General features: G+C 43.4%; 1 long non-coding RNA gene across 1 annotated transcript in view; it reads left to right on the forward strand.

Moving 5' to 3' along the window:
* LOC309618878 overlaps positions 1 to 18,857 on the forward strand; it is a 272,744-nt gene that overhangs the window by 43,037 nt on the left and 210,850 nt on the right. The window contains exon 7 of the long non-coding RNA XR_014238655.1: positions 15,456 to 15,501. This is a non-coding gene — a long non-coding RNA (uncharacterized lncRNA). The remainder of the gene's footprint in view (positions 1 to 15,455; positions 15,502 to 18,857) is intronic.

Genomic DNA, 18,857 nt, shown 5'->3' on the forward strand with positions numbered 1-18,857 from the left:
TTGTATGTCAGTTTATGTCTCAATAAAGCTAGAAATAAAAGAAATCATCAGAGAAATATACAGAGATGGATGTATAAGAATGTTTATCAAAGCATTGTTTACAATAGCAAACAAAACAAAACTGTACAGAACCCATTCAGAGGGTACTATTTAAATATATACCATACTTGGAATATTAAACAACTGATAGAAAAGACAATATAATAAGCAGATAAAATAGTCTGGAAGCTTTACAAGAATATGTTTTTAGTGACTATCCCTGGGTGGTGGGTTGTGAGAGTTCTTAAATTTATCTTTTGCTTATTTGTATTTTCTCATTTTCAAAGATTATGTGTTGCTTGTATGATGGAGAAGTAATGAGTTTTAAAATTAGGTTTTTTTTTTTAAAGATTCTATACTTTATTTTTATTTATTTATTTATTTTTGGCTGCATTGGGTCTTCATTGCTGCATGCGAGCTTTCTCTAGTTGCAGGGACCGGGGGCTACTCTTCGTTGCGGTGCGTGGGCTTCTTATTGCGGTGACTTCTCTCTTGTTGCGGAGCATGGGCTCTAGGTGTGCGGGCTCAGTAGTTGTGGCTTGCAGGCTCTAGAGCGCAGGCTTAGTAGTTGTGGCACATGGGCTTAGCTGCTCCGTGGCATGTGGGATCTTCCCGGACCAGGGCTCGAACCCGTGTCCCCTGCATTGACAGGTGGGTTCTTAACCACTGTGCCACCAGGGAAGCCCTAAAATTAGTTTTAATTCAATATATATTATAATGTAATCCAACAATGTAATTCTGCTGTTAAAAAAAAAGTGGTCATTTATGTAATTAGGGAGAAGAACGGGAGAAATAATAATCCTAGTATACCCTTCATGTTCCCCGGATGGGGGTCACATTGTAAGCGTCCAGAGGAGTGGCACCAGGATGTTGATGGACTTGGGAAATTTGTTCTACAAGTAACTGTTGAGAAATCAGGGCTGTATATTCCAAAAAAATAGATGACTAATGGAAAGTGTATTGTCCTCAGATATTTGAATGTCCATCTCATGGAGAATATTGGCTCAAAGTTTCTCCAGAAACAGGAAACAATTGCTCTAGAAAACAGTTGCTCTAGCAAACCGAATGGGGTAGAAGTTGCACAGAGGAAGAGTTAAGTTTGCAATAAGGAAGAGCTTTCTAACAGCTATGGATGTTACTGTCGCCACAGTGAGTTAAATCAGGGTTCTTTGGTTGCAAACAATAGAAACAAACTCCAGTTAACACATATGCAGGAAAAAAAAAATACTGGCGGTTGGGACATCTCAGGGAGAGAAGCCTGGGGAAGCAGGCTTGGAAAAATGGAAGAAGCAAGAGATGTCTAGGATCCTAGACAGAAGGAACAACTCAACAGGACACTACCGTTGGGATAAATTAGCACCCCCTACCCCTACTTTAAAGGTTTGGCAAAGACCTAGACTTCATGGAGGAAGAGTCGGATGAGCCTGGCTTGGCTAGGGAAAGGCAGGATCTCTTCATTGACAGTCCCTCTAAGATCTCATACAGTGGGTAAGAGATCATTTCAGAGAGACAGGTGGGGGGGGGGGCAGGGTGGAGAGCACTGTTTCCATAAGAAGAGAGAATGAATCCTAGGGACCAAACAACTAATACCAATACATCATTTTACTGGGCTAACCATTTGCTTCATCACTGAAGGACTTTAAGCAGAGCCTGAACGGCCGATGACTGATAACTGTCGGCTGGGGAAGGGGGTGCTGTGGACTAAATGAGTTCTGTGGTCCCTCAGTAACCCAGTCAGCCCAACATTCTATCTCTGAGTCATACTGAGGGCGTTTTGCGGAAACCAGTGGCAGTTTTCATCCAAGAATGTTAAGGACGTACTTCTTAAAACTCCCCACTGTCCTCTTTACCATCTGATATGGTTCCATTACCCATGAGTTAAACAAACCTTTCGTGAACCCAAATATTTTGTTATACTCTACCTCTTCTGGGTACTTAATTGGTCCATCAGCTTATGAAGTCCAAAAGATCATTGCCATATAAATGAGTACTTCTGTTTCTTGGTCCTCAAATTCTGCCTCTAGGCATTCATAGGTATCTGTTATTGTCATGTTTTGGGGTTTAGTGAACAAGTTTATGTTTGCCCTCAAAACTCATTTTATCTTTTTTTTTGGAGGGGCCACGGTGCAGCTTGTGGGGTCTTAGTTTCCCGACCAGGGATTGAACCTGGGCCCCAGCAGTGAAAGCGCCGAGTCCTAACCACTGAACAGCCAGGAAAGTCCCAAAACTCCTTTTATTTTAAAATTGGCAATTTTAGAATTTGCCATGCTGCTCACCCCAGATTTATTAGCCCGTGGAATGATCTTTTATGGGACCTAGTGGAGCAAATGATTATGGATAGAGGGACTCCATGTTTTCTTTACAGGGGAGAGGTTTTCCTTCCACTGATCAGAGCGTCATGTAGTTAGAAGGAAACTTGCATGGAAGGAAAGAAGCCGAGAATAAGGAGCCCAAAAAGGAGAAAAGAACCAACGTGATATTCCCCTTCCATGCCAGGTATCATGCCAGGCACTTGTGTAGTCAGGATTCCTAGTTATAAGCACAGAAAATGACTGACACAGGTTAAAGCAGGAAAAACATTATTTTGAGGCTACTGGGTCATTCACAGAATTCTCAGAAAGATCAGATAACCAGACAGAGCAAATAGGCAGGAACGAAGCAGGGCTTTGCAGTCAAAGAACAGCAAAAATCGTGCCACAGAACTGGTTCAGGAAAATAAAAAACAAAACCTGCTGCCAGCACCACTAAATTCCAGAGACCAGAGGCTGCACTGCTGAACCCTCTGGCCGGGCACCATTACTACTTACATACTACTGTCCCCCAACTCCACCCCATTCCTCTTTTCTAGCTTCAGTTCCCCTCCCTCCGCTCATTCAAAGCATAGGAGCCTGTGCATCTGATTGACAAGAGTCTAGGTCACCAGCCATGCTTGAGCTTCACGGGAGCTGGGAGAGGAAGATCCAGAATGTTCTACGTATCTAGTTACTGCAGGACTCTGCCTCTCATTTGGACAGCCAAAAAACACCAAAGTCCACTTTAGCACTTGACATATTTTCCTTTCTTTCTCTCTCTTTCTTTCTTTCTTGATTGAAGTATAGTTGATTTACAATGTCGTGTTAGTTTCAGGTGTATAGCACAGTGATTCAGTTATACATATATATACATATATATCTTTTTCAGATTCTTTTCCCTTATAGGTTATTATAAAATATTGAGTACAGTTCCTTGTACTAGACAGTAGGTCCTTGTTGGTTATCTATTTTATATATAGTAGTGTGTATACGTTAATCCCAACCTCCTAATTTATCCCTCCCCCGGCCCTTTCCTCTTTGGTAACCATAAGTTTGTTTTCTATGAGCACTTGACATATTTTTCTAATCCAGTTTTCTTAGCAATCCCGTGAGCAAGTACTTCCCCCATTTTATAGATGAATAAGTTGAGGTTCAGAGAGGTTCAGTTACTCGTCTGAGGTTATAGAGTCACTGAGTGACCTAACTAGGGCTTGAACCCGGGTCCCATCCTTTATCTATTATACCATGGTGTCTCTTATATGCCAGGACTATGTTTAGCCCTTGACACAACAACCCTACAAGCTAGGCATTATTATACCCATTTCACAGATGAGGAAATAAAAGTTGACTTGAGGTTCTCAGCTCATAAGTTATGGGAAGCAGGTGGCATGACTTCAGAGTCAGTCCTTCCACTGCTACGCTGTACTGATTCTTGGGGAAAGAGAGAAGTGGAGTGTCTTTCTTTCTCATGCTTTCAGTCTTTTTCGGGCAGGCCTTGGTGTAGGAAACATGCCAAGTCACCACCCAGACACCCATCTCAGGCAATAGGACACTAATCCCACTGTCACCTAAGATTGGAAGCTCGGAGCATTCTCAACTCCTGGTTTCTCACTCCACATATGATGAGTTGCCAAGTTCTTTTTCACATGCAAGGTGTGTCTTCAATTTCTCCTCCTCCTCCATGCCCATAGCCACCTCTCTGGTCCAGGTGTCGGGTCCAGTAATCTTGCACTGTCCCCTCAATGGGTCTCCCTGTCTTCAGTCTCCCCTTGGAGCCCACCTGCAAGCTGGCAGCCAGGGTCTCTGTGGTGGGCATCATGGTGGATGCTCCAGTGTCATTCCAGCTCAGATGATCGGTCCAAGCCAGGCACAGCACAGGCCTCTCTCCTCTGACAGGGCCGTGTGGCCCAGTGAGGCGTGGGGAGGGGTGCCTCCTGGGAGGATGCTGGAGGATTTGTTTGCGCCTGAATGTGTTACTGGAACGGCCACTTTGCAGCCACCCCGGAATAAGGCAATAACTAGAGTTTGCACGGTGGAGACATGGAAAGGTCATGGGTCTTTGGGGGGCTGATTGTACCATGCCTATAGCCCGCCTATCCTTGAATTTCCAGTTAGGTGAGATAATAAATGTCCTTATCGTTTAAGCTAGTTTTCATTGGGGTTCTGTTATTCGCATCGGAAAGCTAGTTTTCATTGGGGTTCTGTTATTCGCATCGGAAAGCATTGTCAGTGATAGTCATTTAGCCGGAATACAAATCTAATCATTTCCCTTCTCTGTGGGTTTTTTTAAAATAAATTTATTTATTTATTTTTGGCCGTGTTGGGTCTTTGTTGCTGCGCATGGGCTTTCTATAATTGCGGTGAGCGGGGGCTACTCTTCGCTGTGGTGCGCGGGCTTCTCATTGTGGTGGCTTCTCTTGTTGCGGAGCACAGGCTCTAGGCACGCGGGCTTCAGTAGTTGCGGCTTGCGGGCTCTAGAGCACAGGCTCAGTAGTTGTGGTGCACGGGCTTAGCTGCTCTGCAGCATGTGGGATCTGCCCGGACCAGGGCTCGAACCCGTGTCCCCTGCATTGGCAGGCAGATTCTCAACGACTGCGCCACCGGGGAAGCCCTTCTCTGTGGTTTTTGCATTGTCGGAATCAAGTTCATGTTCCTTAACACAGTTCACAAAGTCCTTAGGCTGTGATCAGATCATCCTGCTTCTCTTCCCAAACACACCTGGCACTTCTACTCTGTTTCTTCCCTAGAATGTTCTTTTCCTTTTTCTCTACTTTTTCTCTTCTTTTTCTTTTTCATCTACTGGACTTCTGTTCACCTCCCAGGGTCAGCTCAAGTGACAGCTCTTCTTTAAAGTTTTTCTTAATGCCCCAGGCAGAATTAAGGAACCTTTTAAGTGTCTCCGAGCACTTTGTGTCTATATAATGGAGCTTTCTGCAGCCTCACACACAATCACAGGCACTTATGTTTCTGCTCCTTTGCTAAAGTAAGAATTCCTTGAAGCCTGGGACTATGTTCCATCCACCTTGTCGCTCTGGTACCTTGCGTAGGACCTAATGATTCTATAAGTACTAATGAAATGTTTGTTGAATACATGCTTATTCATTCAGCTTGTAGATAACTTAACATATGGCTATTAACTCTTTATTATTTTTATGAGAAATAAAGCCATATTATCATCAATAAAAATGTCTTTGGGACTTTGCAGTTTAAGAAGCTCTTTAATATACACTGTCTCAATTAATCCTCACAGAATTCCTATAACACCAGTATTATCCCCACTTCATAGACGAAACTGCGCACCCAATCAAAATATATTTTTTGAGTGCCTACAATTTGCATAATGTTATGCAAAAGGCCAGCTGTGGAGGGAGGTGGCAAAGAAGTAAAAACCATAGTCTCTCTCCTCACAGAGTTTACAGTTTACTTGGGGAGATAAAAAATAATACAGAATGTTTCAATCACAAGAGACAAGAGCAGTGCAATACAACAGTGCAGAGATGTTGAAGGCAGTAATTTATTACATAATAAGAGAGGAATACAAGACATAGTTACCATAAGAATTGAGATAACACTGTGGGCTTATGGTGGAGGTCCATGGTGCATCTTCCAAAAGAGGATTGACCCTGGATTTTAAGGGTCAGTGGGATTTCACAAAATGAGAAAGGGGGAAAGGCATTCCCTGTGAAAAGTGAAGCCTAAACAGGGAGAAAGTACATCTCTACAAGGCCAGGAAGAAGAAAGGATAGTGAAAGTCCCACAGAAATGAATGAGTATTTGTTGGATGAATGGATGGCAGTATGGATGGGTGGATAGATAGATATCTAGGTTGGAAAGATAGGTGGATAAGTGGCTGGGTGGCTGGATAAATAGATGAATAGCTGGGTAAATCTGCAAGTTGCAGAGGCTGGCACTCATTTTACTGAGAACATCTCCAAACACAGCAGCGTGATGATGAATTCTATTCTCTTCACAAAGTAACTTGGTTTAGCTTGTCCAGATGAAAGAAAGACATTGTGGATATTCAAAATCACTTGCTGAATTGAAGCATTTGAATGTGGTCAGAGGTACATGGACAGGCCTGGGCTTAGGATGTCATCACACCAGTGTGGCCTTTTAACATTATGTGTGGGTGTGTTTTCTCACAAACACATGTACAGAGACATACACAGAACTTTGTTTGGGGTTTTTCTTTTCCTTTTTACTGCATTATGCCAAACTTCTGTTTTGACTGAATTGTCACTTTCCAACTTCCCATGTGTGGGAGCCCAAAGGCCCATGAGTCAACATAAATGAGACACTTGGACCCATAATAATGGTCATAGCAAGTGTTTACGTAACTTGGGTAAAGGATACAGTTCAGCCAGTTTGGGAAAAGGATATTCTTGATGGGAAAATGGACTTGGTCCCTCAGTCCCATCCTTACTCCTGACATAATCATGTCCAAGGTCGATGGGCTTTTGTGATCAACTTGAGATGAGAGTTGCCCCCCTCCTCTAGCTTTTGATCCCTAACTACTGATGAAGCCACATTATTAGCATAATATGGTCAAATTTCTGCCTCCTCCACAGTATAACCCATCATCTGGCTTCCTGGAATAGAATTTCTGGCTGTACCCCAGAGCTGGTAGCCATGCATTTGAACACAAGGGCTTTTCCTCCAGCAGAGGGGCTTTCCAGCCTAGGGTTTTTCCTAAGACAGGTCTAACTCGGGTCTAAGTCAAAATGTCTGGACTAAGTCTGAAATGTGCCTTTCTTCTCAGTTTTTAAAAATTTCCCAGCCTAAAATGGCTTGAGCAATCTTCATTCAAATGTCTTGTGGTTTCTCTGTGAAGGCTTTTCTGGCAGACAGTGTTGTTTGCCTACACAAGCCATTTCTGGCCCCCTTTTTGCTCTTGCTGCCTCCAATTTCAGAAACAGAATAACCAAGTACAGAATTTCCCAGAGGTAGTCATGTGACCTGATTTGGACCAATGAGAAGAAGAGGAAGTCTACCTGGGACTTCTGGGAAAATTTTTCTCCCTTATATAAGAGACAAGTTGAGATGCTCCCTGATGTCACCTTTCCCTCCTTTTCCGCATCTTGAAGGCATTTATGTTGAGATGTGACTTGAATAGTTAAGGATGTTGGATTGGTGGGTTGAACAAATTCTGCGGATATTTACCGAGTCTCTACTGTGTGCCTGACGCTATCCCAGGTACCAGGGATGTAAGTCTCGGACATGACAGGATGGGTGCCTATCCTCACAGGGTTGACAGTCTGGTCCCTGGGAGGGTAAAGTCAGCATAGAAGAAAAGAAATCGATGGACCAATATTGACTGAAATTGGGCATCAGAAAAGGACTTTCCAGGTCTGAGGAGGGAGAAGGGGTGGACCCTCCCAGAGGGTGCTTCTATTAAAATACCGCAGACAGGCAGGCTGAAGATGAAGGGACCATAGCAGGGAACTTCACAATGCCTACTGGGCAGAGATCAATCTTCACCATGAAAGGGAGGACGAAAGAGGGGAGAGCAAAGCAGGAAAAGCAATAGGGGTCTGAGGAGCACGCCTCCAGCTGCAGGCAGAGAAAAAGGTGGTTAAAAGAAAAGCCTTAAAACTCTGTCAGGGCAGAAAGAGGAGTCGCTGGTAATGAAAGGGATTCTCACAAGTGCCTGGAAATAGGCTGGCGAGGATTGTACAGACTAAGGCTTGAAAAGGCTTTGTTCTTCTCTGGGACAAGGAAAGCTATTGTGGTCCACAGGTACACAGGAAATAAGGAGCTCCGGGGCTTGTGTGTGTGTGCGTGTGCGTGTGCGTGAGTGTGTGTGTGTGCGCGCCTGTGTGTGTGTGTGTGTGTGAGTGTGTATGTGTGTGAGATTGGGGGTTGGGGGAGCAGTCTCTAACCCCAAATGCAGAATGATGGTCGGTGTCTCTTCTGTACCTTGCACCTGCCTGGGCAGAGGGCTAGAACTGTCCCCGTGGGGACACGATGAAGCCAGGCCCCGGGGTAGGAAGGTTGGGATGTCGCTGTGTGTCCGAGTCACAGCACATGACTTTCTATGAACCAGCACGACCCTGCTGGATTAGCATCAGGGCATGGAGCCCCTGCTTTGGGGCCCCAGAGCCCATCAGGTGGGGTGCGGATGCAACAGGGAGAAGCGGGGACTGACTGCAGCCCGGAGAACCTGCCCCAAGGACCTCTGGGTAAGACAGAGAACCAGTGAATGCAGGACCACAGCTGCCCTGAGGGTGCCCCCATTGTGACCCCGAGCGTTAGGTGGGTGCTACGGTCTGGCTCAAGCCAAGTCTGGAGAGTGACCGGAGGGCTGCAGAGAACACCAGGCTGGGATTTTCCGCCTTCCATCAGAGGAGCCGGGGAGTGAGGTCCAGAAGAGTGTGGGCTCCAGGGTCACCCCCGGGGTCAAATCCAGGCTCCAGGGTGGCTTTAGGCCAATTTTAACCTGTTTCTGCACCTACAAAAGGGACACAGTGGTACCTCTCTCATGGGGCTTAAGGGGGAGTGAAAGCTTAAAAAGTGTGTAGGACATAGAAAGCACTCAATAAATATAACTAATAATAATAATATTATTATTATTATCATCATCACCGTTATTGCCTTTGGGAGTTGTTTGGCAAGGGAAGGGCACACACACTTTGGAATATACCATTTCCCCTTGTTCCTTAGTTTCAAGGGCAACCGACATGTTTCAGTACAGGGTGAAGTCTAAAGACAAACTTTAAAACGAAGTCCCAGACCTCTTAGCTGTCACTTCTCTCCTCTGCCCGGGGAGCGGCGAGGAAGCCTCACAGGGTGCTGTAACCCTGGCTTAAGAACTGCCGGGAAACCCGCCTGGAAACACACAAGCTCAGTCGTCATTCCTCCCCAGAAGTTCTAATAGCCGATGACATGAACTGAGTGATCTGGACCTCAGCTGCTCCTGCCGCCCAAGGTTGGACTTTATTAAGGAGACGTGGTAATAGTTCCCTGGGCACCCCACCGCTGCCCCCCCCCCACAGCCTTCTAGACTCTGCCCAGGGCAGCCCTCGCCCTTCCTCTGCTCTCTGCTCAGTTTCTCCTTGACCCTCCGGGTGCACGGGGTGGGGGGGGGATGATTTATATGCATAACATTTGAAAACAGAATTGTGGCAGCTTTTGTTAGATGCCAGGGGTCTTATGAAGGGCACAGAGGCCAAAGAGGAAAAAACAAAAGGAAATATTCTGGGAATTCCCAGTTAGTTCTTAGCACCAGTAGGAATCTTAAGTCACTCGGAAGCTTTTCTCTGCGTCTCAGTCGCCCCCCACCTCCACCCCACCTTCCTCCTAACACTTTCAGAAGCTTTGTGAGTGAGTGCCTGGGGCCAATTTGAGCCTGAAACCTCAATTGGCCTGGGGCCAATTTGAGCCTGTATATATGTACCACATCTTCTTTATCCGTTCTCCTGTCGATGGGCATTTAGGTTGCTTCCATGACCTGGCTATTGTAAATAGTGCTGCAATGAACATTGGGGTGCATGTGTCTTTTTGAATTTTGGTTTTCTCAGGGTATACGCCCAGTAGTGGGATTGCTGGGTCGTATGGTAGTTCGATTTTTAGTTTTTTAAGGAACCTCCATACTGTTCTCCATAGTGGCTGTATCAATTTACATTCCCACCAACAGAGCAAGAGGGTTCCCTTTTTTCCACACCCTCTCCAGCATTTGCTGTTTGTAGATTTTCTGATGATGCGCATTCTAACTGTTGTGAGGTGATACCTCATTGTAGTTTTGATTTGCATTTCTCTAATAATTAGTGATGTTGAACATCTTTTCATGTGCTTCTTGGCCATCTGTATGTCTTCTTTGGAGAAATGTCTATTTAGTTCTTCTGCCCATTTTTGGACTGGGTTGTTTGTTTTTTTTAATATTGAGCTGCACGAGCTGTTTATATATTTCGGAGATTAATCCTTTGTCCGTTGATTCGCTTGCAAATATTTTCTCCCATTCTGAGGGTTGTCTTTTCGTCTTGTTTATGGTTTCCTTTGCTGTACAAAAGCTTTTAAGTTTCTTTAGGTCCCATTTGTTTATTTTTGTTTTTATTTCCATTACTCTAGGAGGTGGATCAGAAAAGATCTTGCTGTGATTTATGTCAAAGAGTGTTCTTCCTATGTTTTCCTCTGAGAGTTTTATAGTGTCCGGTCTTACATTTAGGTTTCTAATCCATTTTGAGTTTATTTTTGTGTATGGTGTTAGGGAGTGTTCTAATTTCATTCTTTTACATGTAGCTGTCCAGTTTTCCCAGCACCACTTATTGAAGAGACTGTCTTTTCTCCATTGTATATCCTTGCTTCCTTTGTCATAGATTAGTTGACCATAGGTGCGTGGGTTTATCTCTGGGCTTTCTATCTTGTTCCATTGATCTATGTTTCTGTTTTTGTGCCAGTACCATATTGTCTTCATTACTGTAGCTTTGTAGTATAGTCCAAAGTCAGGGTGTCTGATTCCTCCAGCTCCGCTTTTTTCCCTCAAGATTGCTTTCGCTATTCGGAGTCCTTTGTGTCTCCATACAAATTTTAAGATTTTTTGTTCTAGTTCCATAAAAAATGCCATTGGTAATTTGATAGGGATTGCATTGAATCTGTAGATTGCTTTGGGTAGTATAGTCATTTTCACAATATTGATTCTTCCGATCCAAGAGAACATGGTATATCTCTCCATCTGTTGGTATCATCTTTAATTTCTTTCATCAGTGTCTTATAGTTTTCTGCATACAGGTCTTTTGTCTCCCTAGGTAGGTTTATTCCTAGGTATTTTATTCTTTTTGTTACAATGGTAAATGGGAGTGTTTCCTTAATTTCTCTTTCAGATTTTTCATCATTAGTGTATAGGAATGCAAGAGATCTCTGTGCATTAATTTTGTATCCTGCAACTTTACCAAATTCATTGATTAGCTCTAGTAGTTTTCTGGTGGCATCTTTAGGACTCTATGTATAGTATCATGTCATCTGCAAACAGTGACAGTTTTACTTCTTCTTTTCCAATTTGTATTCCTTTTATTTCTTTTTCTTCTCAGATTGCCATGGCTAGGACTTCCAAAACTATGTTGAATAATAGTGGCGAGAGTGGACATCCTTGTCTCGTTCCTGATCTTAGAAGAAATGCTTTCAGTTTTTCACCATTGAGAATGATGTTTGCTGTGGGTTTGTCGTATATGGCCTTTATTATGTTGAGGTAGGTTCCCTCTGTGCCCACGTTCTGGAGGGCTTTTATCATAAATGGGTATTGAATTTTGTCAAAAGCTTTTTCTGCATTTATTGAGATGATCATATGGTTTTTGTTCTTCAATTTGTTAATATGGTGTATCACATTGATTGATTTGCATATATTGAAGAATCCTTGCATCTCTGGGATAAATCCCACTTGATCATGGTGTATGATCCTTTTAATGTGTTGTTGGATTCTGTTTGCTAGTATTTTGTTGAGGATTTTTGCATCTATATTCATCAGTGATATTGGTCTGTAATTTTCTTTTTTTGCAGTATCTTTGTCTGGTTTTGGTATCAGGGTGATGGTGGCCTCATAGAATGAGTTTGGGAGTGTTCCTTCCTCTGCAATTTTTTGGAAGAGTTTGAGAAGGATAGGTGTTAGCTCTTCTCTAAATGTTTGATAGAATTCACCTGTGAAGCCATCTGGTCCTGGACTTTTGTTTGTTGGAAAATTTTTCATCACAGTTTCAATTTCATTACTTGTGATTGGTCTGTTCATATTTTCTGTTTCTTCCTGGTTCAGTCTTGGAAGGTTATACCTTTCTAAGAATTTGTCCATTTCTTCCAGGTTGTCTGTTTTATTGGCATAGAGTTGCTTGTACTAGTCTCTTAGGATGCTTTGTATTTCTGAGGTGTCTGTTGTAACTTCTCCTTTTTCATTTCTGATTTTATTGATTTGAGTCCTCTCCCTCTTTTTCTTGATGAGTCTGGCTAATGGCTTATCAATTTTGTTTATCTTCTCAAAGAACCAGCTTTTAGTTTTATTGATCTTTGCTATTGTTTTCTTTGTTTCTATTTCATTTATTTCTGCTCTGATCTTTATGATTTCTTTCCTTCTGCTAACTTTGGGTTTTGTTTGTTCTTCTTTCTCTAGTTCCTCTAGGTGTAAGGTTAGATTGTTTATTTGAGATTTTTCTTGTTTCTTGAGGTAGGCTTGTATAGCTATAAACTTCCCTCTTAGAACTGCTTTTGCTGCATCCCGTAGGTTTTGGATCATCGTGTTTTCATTGTCATTTGTCTCTAGGTATTTCTTGATTTCCTCTTTGATTTCTTCAGTGATCTCATGGTTATTTAGTAACGTATTGTTTAGCCTCCATGTGTTTGTGTTTTTTACGTTTTTTTCCCTGTAATTCCTTTCTAATCTCATAGCGTTGTGGTCAGAAAAGATGCTCGATATGATTTCAGTTTTCTTAAATTTAGTGAGGGTTGATTTGTGACCCAAGATGTGATCTATCCTGGAGAATGTTACATGCACACTTGAGAAGAACGTGTAATCTGCTGGTTTTGGATGGAATGTCCTATAAATATCAATTAAATCTATCTGGTCTATTGTGTCATTTAAAGCTTCTGTTTCCTTATTTATTTTCATTTTGGATGATCTGTCCATTGGTGTAAGTGAGGTGTTAAAGTCCCCCACTATTTTTGTGTTACTGTTGATTGCCTCTTTTATAGCTGTTAGCAGTTGCCTTATGTACTGAGGCGCTCCTATGTTGGGTGCATATATATTTATAATTGTTATATCTTCTTCTTGGATTGATATCTTGATCATTATATAGTGTCCTTCCTTGTCTCTTGTAACATTCTTTATTTTAAAGTCCATTTTATCTGATATGAGTATTGCTACTCCAGCTTTCTTTTGATTTCCATTTGCATGGAGTATCTTTTTCCATCCCCTCACTTTCAGTCTGAGTGTGTCCCTAGGTCTGAAGTGGGTCTCTTGTAGACAGCATATATATGGGTCTTGTTTTTGTATCCATTCAGCAAGCCTGTGTCTTTTGGTTGGAGCATTTAATCCATTCACGTTTAAGGTAATTATCGATATGTATGTTCCTATGACCATTTTCTTAATTGTTTTGGGTTTGTTTTTGTAGGTCCTTTTCTTCTCTTGTGTTTCCCACTTAGAGAAGTTCCTTTAGCATTTGTTGTAGAGCTGGTTTGGTGGTGCTGAATTCTCTTAGCTTTTGCTTGTCTGTAACGCTTTTGATTTCTCCATTGAATCTGAATGAGATCCTTGCCGGGTAGAGTAATCTTGGTTGTAGGTTCTTCGTTTTCATCACTTTAAGTATATCATGCCACTCCCTTCTGGCTTGTAGAGTTTCTGCTGAGAAATCAGCTGTTAACCTTATGGGAGTTCCCTTGTATGTTATTTGTCATTTTTCCCTTGCTGCTTTCAATAATTTTTCTTTGTCTTTAATTTTTGCCAATTTGATTACTATGTGTCTCGGTGTGTTTCTCCTTGGGTTTGTCCTGTGTGGGACTCTCTGTGCTTCCTGGACTTGGGTGGCTATTTCCTTTCCCATGTTAGGGAAGTTTTCGACTATAATCTCTTCAAATATTTTCTCGGGTCCTTTCTCTCTCTCTTCTCCTTCTGGGACCCCTATAATGCGAATGTTGTTGTGTTTGATGTTGTCCCAGAAGTCTCTTAGGCTGTCTTCATTTCTTTGCATTCTTTTTTCTTTATTCTCTTCCGCAGCAGTGAATTCCACCATTCTGTCTTCCAGGTCACTTATCCGTTCTTCTGCCTCAGTTATTCTGCTATTGATTCCTTCTAGTGTAGTTTTCATTTTCAGTTGTATTGTTCATCTCTGTTTGTTTGTTCTTTAATTCTTCTAGGTCTTTGTTAAACATTTGTTGCATCTTCTCGATCTTTGCCTCCATTCTTTTTCCGAGGTCCTGGATCATCTTCACTATCATTATTCTGAATTCTTTTTCTGGAAGGTTGCCTATCTCCACTTCATTTAGTTGATTTTCTGGGGTTTTATCTTGTTCCTTCATCTGGTACATAGCCCTCTGCCTTTTCATCTTGTCTATCTTTCTGTGAATGTGGTTTTTGTTCCACAGGCTGCAGGATTGTAGTTCTTCTTGCTTCTGCTGTCTGCCCTCTAAACTGCTTCTTTTTTAAGAAATCCATCCTTTCCTATGCCCCTCGGGTCCCTTTTGGTAGAGCAAGCAAATCTTTTCCCCTTGTTTTTCTTCTTCAAGAATACATTGGTGATTCTTGATCTTTTGCATTTCCTTATAAAATGGATTAACTTGTTAACTTCTGGCAAAGGAAGGGGGGTGGGAGAGGAAGGGTATGAGGGAGGAAGGAAGAAAGAAGGAAGGCTATAGAAATGTTTACTTTGGATTGTACTGAGTCTATAAATCGATTTGGGAGGAAATGATACCTTTATTCTATGGAGTCTTCTAATCAGTTAGTATGCTGTATCTTTGTTTTAGGGTTTTTTTTTAGTAGTTCTTAATGATCTAAGGTCTAATAGTTCTATAATTTTCTCTGTAGAGGTCTTGTATGTGCTTTGTTTTATTTGCTGCTAGGAAATTGATTTTTAAATTTCAATTATAAATAGGATAATTAAAAAATCATTTTCTACCTGTTTGGTGCTGGAATATACAAGTATAATTTACTTTTGCATTTTTATTTTTAAATTTTTATAAATAAACTTTAAATTTTGGATTAATTTTGGATTTAGAGAAAGGTTGCAAGGATAGTACAGAATTCCTGTATACCCCTCATCCAGTTTTCCCTAATTTTTTTTTTGGGGGGGGCACACCATGTGGCATGCAGGATCTTCATTCCCCAAACAGGGATGGAACCCTCGCCCCCTGCAATGGAAGTATCTTAACCACTGGACCTCCAGGGAAGTCCCTACATGTCTTATTCTTGATCTCAAAGGAAAAGCTTTCAACATTTTACTGTTTTACCATTAAGTCTGATTTTTTTTTACAAGCATATATTTACAAGCACGTATAAAAACTCGTACAGTCATGGGCATTCCCTTTTATTTATAGTTTAAGAAGAAGCATTTAAAAAAAGGTAAATGGAGGGACACTAGTAATAGCACATGCTTAACATGGTAGATGGGTGTTGAATGTTTATCAAACACTTTTCTTTTTCTGCACCTGTTTCAGGGAAAAGTTGTGGGGTGCAAGAGGATGATCACGTCCCAGGTCTCCGGTGAGTCCCTGGGATGGGCTGCCAGTATGGGTTCTTGGCTTCCAGTAGGAAAGAATTCAAGAGTGAGCCATAGTAAAGTGAAAGCAGGTTTATTCAGGGAGATACACACGCCATAGACAGAGTGTGGGCCATCTCAGAAGGCGAGAGGCCCCAGGGTACGAGGTTGTTAGTTTTTATGGGCTTGGTAATTTCATAAGCTAACGAGTGGGAGGATTTCATAGGCTAATGAGTGGGAAGATTATTCCAACTATTTTGGGAAAGGGGAAGAGATTTCCAGGAATTGGGTCACTGCCCACTTTTTGGCCTTTTGTGGTCAGCCTCGGAACTGTCATGGCGCTGGTGGGTATGTCATTTAGCATGCTGTTGTATTACAATGAGTATATAAGGAGGCGCAAGGTCCACTGGAAGTCAAATTGTTCGCTATCTTGGTCCTAGTAGGTTCTAACCAGTTTATGTCTGTCCTCCATGGCTGTCATTCTTTTAACGGTTGTGCCCTGCCCCCTTCCTGTCCCACATGCATTGAAACGATCATATGATTTTTCTCCTTTAATCTGTGTATGTAGAGTATTAACACCAATTGATTTTATAATGTTCCATCAAATTTACAATCCTGGAATAAACCCAGTCTTACCCCAGTATATACTATCTTTCTTATATGTTGCTGGATTCAGTTTGCTAATATATGTTTTAGAATTTTTAGCATTGGTGTTCATGTTCATGATTGAGATTAACCTATAATTTTTGTTTTGATATCAAAGTTTATACACTGACTTCATAAAATGAGCTGGGGTGTGTGTGTGTGTTTGTGTGTTTTCCTCTGGAAGGGTTTGGGTAAGTTTGGAATTATTTCTTCCTTAAATATTTCACTCCCATGAGTGTCTACGGCCAAGAAATACAGGATCCTGCCCTGAGTGTCTCACAACCATTTTGCTGTATGTTTCTCTCCAGAGCCCTGGAGCGCCCCTCGTAGGTTACACTGACCCTTTACAGCCAGGAGGAGAGCACGTGTAGCTCATCCTCTCTGGGCTTTGCAACACTGGAGGCAATGGGCTGATCGCAGGTCATTTACACCAGTCGTTCCTTAGGCTGAAGATATGTGATGGTTGGGGGAGGTGCCCCCATGGGTGTGTTTTTGGGGGTGGGGAGGAGATGGGGGATTACAGAAAGCCAAGGTGTAGAGCCCCAGGCACCCAGTGCAGCAGGGAAATTCTCCTTGACTCCAAAGCTGTTCCTTGGAGGTTTGTCCAGAAGCAGCAGAATCAGTGTAGTAGCATGGACGACAGACAGTCGTCCACGCTCTCCAGCTCCGCTTCCTCCCTCTAACCCTCTCTTCTCCCGCTGGCCAAGGCATTCTCAGCATCATCTTCCTTGATGGGGAAACCTCCAGGGGCATTTGTTTGGAAGGACAGGGTGTGACACCGGTGGGGAGGCTGGCGGGACACATTCCAGGAAAGGAAGCATGTGACACCAGTGGGGAGGCTGGCGGGGCACATTCCAGGAAAGGAAGCAAGAGAGAAGGGTTCTTTTTGCCTCTTCCTGTCCTGCATCCTGGGGAGGTTTGCTGTCCTGGAGGCAGGTTGAGGTTGTGCTGGCGGAGGAGTCGAAGGAGAATCTACTTTCCTTTCCAAAGCTCTGTCCTCAACAGACCCCTCAAGGTTTAGCTAAAGTCCTATGCTAGCCGTTCTCAAAAGCCTTGTTCTCTGGACCTTTCTTAAAAATTAATTAATTAATTAATTTTTGGTTGCATTGGGTCTTTGTTGCTGCGCGCGGGCATTCTCTAGTTGCAGCGAGCGGCGGCTACTCTTCGTTGCAGTGCGCAGGCTTCTCATTGCGGTGGCTTCTTTTGTTGTGGAGCACAGGCTCTAGGTGCATGGACTTCAGTAGTTGTGGCACGTGGGCTCAGTAGTTGTGGCTCGTGGGCTCTAGAGCGCAGGCTCAGTAGTTGTGGTGCACGGGCTTAGTTGCTCCACGGCATGTGGGATCTTCCCGGACCAGGGCTCGAACCCGTGTCCCCTGCATTGGCAGGTGGATTCTTAAGCACTGCGCCACCAGGGACGTCCCTGGACCCTTTTTTATACTTTAAAAAATTACTGAGGACCCCAAAGGGCTTTTGTCTATGAGGATCCTATCTAGGGTTATTTACTGTGCTAGAAAATAAAACTGAGGCATTTAAAAATATTTAATTCATCTAAAATAACAACAATTAAGCCATTAACAACAATCACCCCTGTAAGGTCTGAGGTTCACCGTGGTTGAGCACTTTAGTCCAGAGCCTGACCCCCAGTGAAAGGAGAGCCTCATCTCTGGGGAAGAAAGGGTGAGAAATCTGCATGGCCAGTGAAGCCAGCTGGCTAGAATTCATGAAAGAAGAGGCCCCAGTTTCTTTAAGGTAGGAGGGGTCTTAAAACCAGCAGACGCAAACTCCCACCCAGGCTCCATGTGAACCACCAGGTGATGTGGACCTGTTCTGCCACTTGACCGTGGACAAGTCAGTCTCCTCATCTCTAGAATAGAAATGGTAATGTACCAACTTGGCCCACAGGGCTACTGTGAGGTCCAAGGGAAGTAGGGAATGTTAAAGCGTTTTGTAAAGAGTGAGGCTCACCTGTTTCTGCGCTACACAGCATTGTTAGAATTTTCTTCTTTCTCTTAAGCGAGAAGATGGGTCCTGTAACTCTTTCCCACTGGTCGGGACCTGTCTTCTCACTATGTGATCCCAGGACCAGCAGCGTCAACACCGTCTGGGGGTGTGTTAGAAATGCAGACGCCCAGGCCTCACCCCAGAGCTAATGAACCAGAAGTGCTGGGGATGGGGCTCAGCTGGCTGCACTCTAACAAGCCCTCCTGGTGATGCTGAGCCCTGCCGGGCAGGACGAGTCCTCCACTCACACCAGATGCAACTCATCGCCCCGGTTCTGCAGCACCAACGATGGTCGGGGTGTGGTCCGCGGATCAGGAGATTGGATACCACTGCAATCGTCACATGGCTTTAAAAGCCTCCAAACACTCTCAATTTCTGTACTTATCCTGCGGGAGACCGTTAACAAACAGTTCAGAGGTGGGCACTGGCCTCTGAACCACAACGTGAGTAGAATCGCTCCAGATCTGTGCTTCTCAAATTGAATGTGCTCACAGATCACCTGGAGATCCTGTTCAGGGGCACATTTGGATTCACTGCATGTGGGAGGGCCTGGGATTCTGCATTTCTGAGCACCCAGGGGATGCTTCTGTGACTAAGTTGACGCTTTTATGACCCTCTCTACAAGGATCCCCCATGCCCACCACCCGGAAGCCCCCTCCTCCATCTCTCAGGACCCCCCCCAAAGCCAGCCTTCAGCCAGGGCTTTGTTTCAGAA

Source organism: Balaenoptera borealis (assembly GCF_965194805.1).
Source record: "Balaenoptera borealis genome assembly, chromosome: 20".
In the NCBI taxonomy this organism is placed as follows: domain Eukaryota; kingdom Metazoa; phylum Chordata; class Mammalia; order Artiodactyla; family Balaenopteridae; genus Balaenoptera; species Balaenoptera borealis.